The 7,903-nt window shown below is 40.2% G+C and overlaps 1 protein-coding gene across 1 annotated transcript in view; it reads right to left on the reverse strand.

Moving 5' to 3' along the window:
* The window catches only part of LOC140463021 (extracellular sulfatase Sulf-2-like), a 323,741-nt gene extending 316,175 nt beyond the window's left edge, over positions 1–7,566 (reverse strand). Inside the window, exon 1 of the mRNA XM_072556628.1 lies at positions 7,296–7,566. The gene's annotated coding sequence lies outside the window, so the exon portion shown is untranslated. The remainder of the gene's footprint in view (positions 1–7,295) is intronic.
* Between the last annotated feature and the right edge of the window lie 337 nt (positions 7,567–7,903).

Consider the following 7,903-nt stretch of genomic DNA (forward strand, 5'->3'; position numbering starts at 1 on the left):
GCCCATCAAGTCTGCAGCACCATTCTATCACAGCATATAGAACATAGATGTGAGTTCATTATCTCCTGTGCCACTTCCCTGGCTTTTACCTCATCGTTGTTGATTCCATCCTGAAACAAATCTTCCCATCTCAGCCTTGATATATAACTTTATTGCTATTCATTTATTGCGACTCTATCAAAATCTTGGAACACTCTCTCTACCATCACTGAAAGTGTACGTCCACCCCACTTCCATTGACTGCTGTGATTCAACAAGGCAGTTCATCATCATCTTTCCCAGGGCAATAAGTGCAGACCTAGTTGTTAGCACTCTTATCCTGTGAAATATTAAAAAGAATAATTCAGTCAGGAATACCTTTTACTGCACCCGAGTTCATCTCTTCAACATTCTTGTTTGTCTTTTCACTGTTTCCAATTCCCCCCACCACCACCACCCCCAGACTGGCACATCTTTAAAACTTAGACAAGTTTGTTTCTGTCCAAAAAGTTTCAAATTTCTTATTTACAAAGAAAACAGCAATGGCCCCAGTACAGGTCTTGTGGCCCTCTGCCAATGACCTCACTTATCATTCAACAAAATTCCATTCATAACCACCACTTTTTGAGATTTGGCCAATTTTCAAACCTGCTCAGAAACCTGGCTCCTGTTCTTTTTGGGCTGAATATTTTAGAAACAGAGATCAAAAGCCTTGCTAAAGTCGAATGATATCACACCAATTTCTGCCATCACCAAAAGAATTTTTCTTCACAGAGCTGCAGTACATTTGCGAGGAAGGTACGTCTCCCACAACTTGATTCACACTTCTCCTTGTCACTTTCAACCTACCAGGTCGATGGGGAGGCAATAACCTTGTGGTTTTAAATCGCTAGACTGTTAATCTAGAGATCCAGGTAATATTTTGGGGACCTAGTTTCAAATCTTGCCGCAGCATATAGAACATAGAACAATACAGCATAGAACAGGCCTTTCGGCCCTCGATGTTACGCCAACCCATGAACTATTCTCAACTACACTATCTCAAAATTATCCATGTGCTTATCCAAGGATTGTTTAAATCTCCCTAATGTGGCTGAGTTAACTACTCTGGCAGGTAGGGCATTCATGCTCTCACCACGCTGTGTAAAGAACCTGGCTTTGACATTTGTCTTAAACCGTTAGCACTGCTGCCTCACAGCGCCTGAGACCCGGGTTCAATTCCCGCCTCAGGCGACTGACTGTGTGGAGTTTGCACGTTCTCCCCGTGTCTGCGTGGGTTTCCTCCGGGTGCTCCGGTTTCCTCCCACACTCCAAAGATGTGCAGGTCAGGTGAATTGGCCATGCTAAATTGCCCGTAGTGTTAGGTAAGGGGTAAATGTAGATGTAGGGGTATGGGTGGGTTACGCTTCGGCGGGGCGGTGTGGACTTGTTGGACCGAAGGGCCTGTTTCCACACTGTAAGTAATCTAATCTAATCTAATCTATCACCCCTCAATTTGTAGTTATGCCCCCTTGTACAAGCTGACATCATCCTAGGGGAAAAAAAAAGACTTTCACTGTCTATGCGATCTAATCCTCTGATCATCTTGTATGTCTCTATCAAATCCCCTCTTAGCCTTCTTCTTTGCAATGAGAATAGACCCAAGTCTCTCAGCCTTTCCTCATAAGACCTTCCCTCCATACCAGGCAACATCTTGGTAAATCTCTTCTGCACCTTTTCCAATGCTTCTACATCCTTCCTGAAATATGGCGACCAGAACTGTACACAATATTCTAAGTGTGGCTGCACTAGTGTTTTGTATAGTTGCAGCATGATATTGCGGCTCTGGAACTCAATCCCTCTACCAATGAAACCTAACACACCATATGCCTTCCTAACAGCGCTATCAATCTGGGTGGCAACTTTCAGGAATCTATGTACATAGACTCCAAGATCTCTCTGCACAGCCATACTACCAAGAATCTTTCCATTGACCCAGTACTTTGCCTTCATGTTATTCTTCCCAAAGCGTATCACGTCACATTTAGCTGCATTGAACTCCATTTGCCATCTCTCAGCCCAATTCTGCAGTTTATCTAAGTCCCCTTGCAATCTGTAACATTCTTCCAAACTGTCCACTACTCCATCGACTTTAGTGTCATCTGCAAATTTACTAATCCATCCACCAATGCTTGCATCTAAGTCATTTAGAAAAATGACAAACAGCAGTGGTCCCAAAACCGATTCTTATGCCACACCACTAGTAACCGGACTCCAGGCTGAATATTTTCCAACAACCACCACTCGCTGCTTTCTTTCAGAAAGCCAGTTTCTAATCCAAACTGCTAAATTACCCTTAATCACATGCCTCTGCATTTTCTCCAACAGCCTTCCATGTGGAACCTTATCAAAGGCTTTACTGAAGTCCATGCATACCACGTCAGCTGCCCTACCCTCATCTACATGCTTGGTTACCTTCTCAAAAAGCTCAATGAGGTTTGAGAGACATGACCTGCCCTTGACAAAACCATGTTGACTATCTGAAATCAAACTGTTGCTTGCTAGATTATAAATCTCATCTCTTATAATCCTTTCCAAAACTTTTCCTACAACAGAAGCAAGGCTCACTGGTCTATAATTACCTGAGTCATCTCTACTGCCCTTCTTGAACAAGGACACATTTGCAATTCTCCAGTCCTCTGGTACTAAACCTATAGACAATGATGACTCAAATATCAAAGCCAAAAGGCTCACTATCTCCTCCCTAGCTTTCCAGAGAATCCTCTGATAGATCCCATCCAGTCCAGGGGACTTGTCTACTTTCACCCCTTCTAGGATTGATAATACTTGTTCGTAACTAACCACAATCCTTTCTGGTCTAATATCTCGTACCTCATTCTTCTCCTCTACAATATTATCCTTTTCCTGAGTTAAAACCGATGAGAAATGTTCGTTTAGCACCTCTCCAATCTCCACAGGGTCGACCTTCAACTTCCCACTTCTGTCTTTGACTGGTCCTATTCCTACTCTTATTCCTCACATATGTATAGAAAGCTTTAGGCTTCTCCTTTATTTGCTATCTGTCCTCTCTTTGCTCTTAACTCTCTCTTCAAATCTTTCCGAGCTGATCTGTAACTCTCCCTCACTTTATCCGAACCATCTTGCCTCACCAACATCTAAGCCTCCTTCTTCTGCTTAACAAGAGATGCAAGAGATGTAAACCTCGGTTCCCTTACCTTATCACTTCCTCCCTGCCTGACAGGGATATACCTATCAAGGACACGCAATATCTTTTCCTTCAGCCAGCTCCACATTTCCATCTTCTGCATCCCCCGCATTTTGCTACCCCATTCTATGTATCCTAATTGCCCTTGCTCCATCAGTAACTCTTGATCTGTGGCATGTTCCGATCCCTTTCTATTGCTAAACTAAACATAACTGAATTATGGTCACTCTCTCCAAAGTGCTCATCTACAACTAATTCATTACCAAGCACCAGATCCAGCGTGGCCACCCCTCTTGTCGGCCCTTCAACATCCTGTGTCAGGAAACCCTCCTGTACACATTGGACAAAAACTGATCCATCCAACATACTAGAGTTATAGCAATTCCAGTCAATGTTGGGGAGGTTAAAGTCCCCCATAATGACCACCCTGTTCCTTTCACTCCTGCCCAGAATAATGTTGCTAATCCTCTCTTCCACCTCCTTGGAACTCTGCGGAGGCCTATAAAAAACTCCAAGCAGTGTGACCTCTCCTCTCCTGTTTCTAACCTCATCCCACCTTACCTCAGTAGATGAGTCCTCGTCAAAAGTTCTTCCAGCCACCATTATATACTATCCTTGACTAACAAGGCCACGCCTCCCTCTCTTTTATCACTTTGCCTGTTCTTAATGAAAGATCTAAACCCTGGAACCTGCAACATCCATTCCTCACCCAGCTCTATCCATGCCTCTGAAATGGCCACAACATAGAAGTCGCAGGTACCTATCCATGTTGCCAGCTCACTTACATTATTTCAGATATGGAGGACTGAGTTCAATAAAAAACAACCAGAATTTTGAGACTAATAATGACCATAACCCATTGATGATTGTTGTGAAAAACTCATTTAACATTCAAGGAGGGAAACTACCATCTTTACCTGGTATGCCCTACATGTAACTCCACACATACAGTAATGTGGTTGACTCTTAACTGCCCTGTGAGCAATTAGGGATAGGCAACAAATGCTGGCCTAGCGAGCAATGCCTCATCCTGTGAATGAATCAAAAGGTATTGCACTTGCCTATTGCTCAGAATGTCCTCTGGTCGTTCAGCTATAGGGCCCATAAACTGACTGTTTCCAGATTGTCCTTGTTCCATGTATAAAAGGTACAGAGTCAAATCTTGAATGAAAGAAAGCGAGAGACCAAGTCCTAAGCAGGGCACCACAATGAATTGTGCACCAAGCTTTCCCGAAGGTGGTAAGGATTTTTGTTTCATTATTTAACTCAAATCATCAGCAGCTACATTGGTGATTTTCTGGTTTTATGTTCAAACCAACTGATACACAATTATCATAGAAATTATTATCTGGCAAAATTATTTTACTTCATCTTTTGCGAACTTGTTTTTAATCATTTCAACCTAGATTACTCATCAAAATCCATAAAAAAGCAATAAGAGCCTCAGAACAACATGACAGTGGCTTTTCCATCACACTAATGAAAATCCCGGTAATATTTTTGCAAGGCCTACCGTATTAAGTGAAGTAACTTCATGTTTCAGGCAGTAAGTCCCTTATTTTTAAAATGGGTATATTGGGAAGCTATGACTTTTACACGCAGAAGGTTGTTAATTTAAGATACAGTAGAGATCTCAAAAGGGCAAGTTTTGTTCGGGCCATAAATCAGAATCCCAAAAAGGTTACAATCCAGGTAGTTGTACAGTAAACTGTATTCAGATCAAAACCTTCACTTGAACAGCCTGAACGATGGTATTATCACTGCGGCTGGTTGTAAGTAGGTACATCTTCCACGGGCTAACCTCATCCTAGCCCAACACTGTATTGTATTGTAACAAATGACTCCCTCTAGTGGCTCATCTGGCTCCAGAAAATTCACACTGATAAAGGATAGAAAATATTTCTGGTAAAAGGACACACTACACAGAAATTAGTTTCCATATTTGAATAGGCAGACAAAGGAGAGAAAAAAAAAATCAGAATGCAGCACCAATATCACACTGCATTTTCCTTTCATTTAACACAATGGCTAAACTCCTTTTTATTCAGGGACACATTTGGGGATATATCAGTCAATCCCCAATGTGCATTGAATTCTAATTTTGGCTTTGTGCAAATCATGCACTATTCAAATTGCCTCATTAATATTTAAATCAATTCTGTGCACAACCTGACTACCATTAGAGCCATTGATATGACATACACAGAAGACAGAGGATCTCCCACCAGGTAAAAGGTCCATCTTCCAAAAGAAAACATGGATAAATACCTTGATCAAACCAACCAGAAGGATGGCTAATGGCTATGGTCTGTCTCAATTTCCCTCTAAGGTATTTTGAAATAATTCAGGATTCTTTACAACCACAATGACTTCATATTACACTGGTGGTTCACCTGGAGCTAATCTGCACGTATAATAGGCCTGTATGTATTAAAGAGGAAACTAATCATCTTCTTTTATTCAAGTATGGCTCGAGTGCATCTTAAATCAATACAGACACAATTTGTGTGCAAATCTCAGCATAAATCCAGTCTACACACATGGATAAATAATAAATGGAAAAAATACATTTTCTAAATATAGTTTGGTTATATATGGAGATCTTTGTGCATTAAATGAATAAAAAAACTGTTGAGTGTTTCTGGCACTGTACTCAGATTGGATTCAGTCCATAGATCAATGGCAGCTTAGTTATTAAACAAAACCAGACCAATTCCCAACACAATCACAGGCATTCTGAGAGATGTGATCTGTACCTTGGGACACTGGCATTCAAGTTAGAAGTCAGACCTTGTACTTCCACAGTGTGAAAAAAATTCAAGAGATTATAAATTGTTTGCAAAGCAGAAATAATCAATGGAGTTTACAATTGTCAAAAATGGTGAAATAACTTACTCAAAGCTATTATAGAGAAAATACACCAAACCAAACTTGAATCTTTTCCTTTGCATGTTTTTACATCTTGTAGATGGCCTCAGTGCGGTTACCATTTATTTTGTATATTTACAACTCAGGATATTTATGCTAAAGTTTATTTGATTATCTAATGCACCTATAAAGCCTGCTGATACTATGGCAATCAGAAGATAAACCAATTATCGATTTTAATATACATAGGCATATTGATTATGGCAAATGGTCATAATTCTTCCTCCTCTTAGGCAAGAGGTAGATTTTTTTTAAAAAAAAACATGCCCAAGCTGAATAGCATTGTCTACAAACCATTCGAGGGCAGAAGCACGATTTTGTGATCAAATATTAGTAATTCATAATGTAAACATTACTCCTTTTGCATGAACGCTCAAGCTTACTTAAAAATTAAATTTAAATAAACAACTACTATTGATGAAGAGCTAACCTTAAATATGCTTTTGCAATAAACTAAAGAAAATGATGCTCTTTAAGATCAGTATGCAAAATCAGACACATCCAGCAGCATCTAGCGTTAAGTTGGGTATGTATAGGTATTACAGAGTTCAAAAATATATTCCCGTACAACAGGCTGAAAGAATGGCAGGTTCATAGAGGTTTAGAAAGGTTAACATTGTTGCTCAAGTCACAAGAATTGATCACTTGCATTCCTTGATCTTTTAATATGGGAAACTTAATTTTAAAAAAAGACTTACAAAATGAATATAGAAGACAAAGCAAGTGAGGTTTTCTGGCTACCCAGAACTATAACTGCTTTATAAGTAAACCCAGACCTTAATCCCTGAATTTAAATCTATAAATTACCAATTCACTGCCAACATAAAGATACTATTCATACAGAATCACAATTTATAATAAAAGCAGTATATAAGCTTTACTCATTCAATTCATTCATCTTGGTTACTATCATAAACTCAGGTTACAGACAACTATATTCAGCTGGCTATGGGGTAAAGCAGCAGTGGTAAAACATTACATGAGAGTAGGAACATAGGCTCCAAACAGGATGTATTGCAACTAACTAAAACATTCATTACAAAATTATTATTTTCTCAACATGACACTATCTTACTTGCAGAATAGCATAAGCTTACTGTAAATATGACTAGCTTAAAACACAGCACTGATACGGAGCACAGGCTCACAAAGTAAAGCATGAAACTGCAGCAGATCACACTACCTTTATCAGTCAGCTTTCTCTCATTTCTGGGACACGGGCTTCTCAAAAAGGATCCCCTTAACAATGCCAGGAAGCGCAGAGACCACACAGCTCCGAAAAGGGCTCTCAGTAGCTTCTCCTCTCAACCTCATTCAACTGCAGTGACTGAATTAGGCCAGCTCTAACCATCTGTTGAAACACGCCTGGATTAGTCACTGTACTCTGTTTGCACCCAGTTGAAAGCTGCAGGCTGGGTGTTTCCTAGAAGCAGAGGCGGAGCGTAGATTACCATCTAAAACACTCCAGAATTCTACGACTGGTACCTTGCACAGCTAATTGGTAAATGAGCTATGTGAGGTGGGGAAAGTTACTAAGTGGATCGGTTCTGCTTAAGCTGCCTGTGCTTCAAGGACTTTGCAGATTCTTGGCTGGGCATATTTGTGCATTCACAGTACATCTGTAGCAGACATTTCAATTTGATCAGCTGCTTTTTATGGATACAGAGGGGAAAGGTATTCTTTATTTATTAGGAAACAGCTGGCCTAATTGATCCCAGCAGCAATTCATTGAATTCATCCGAATGCCTTAAATGATAGAGCAGTGCAGAAAATGTCTTTCCTACTGAGAGA

This window comes from Chiloscyllium punctatum, chromosome 37 (assembly GCF_047496795.1).
Source record: "Chiloscyllium punctatum isolate Juve2018m chromosome 37, sChiPun1.3, whole genome shotgun sequence".
Lineage (NCBI taxonomy): Eukaryota > Metazoa > Chordata > Chondrichthyes > Orectolobiformes > Hemiscylliidae > Chiloscyllium > Chiloscyllium punctatum.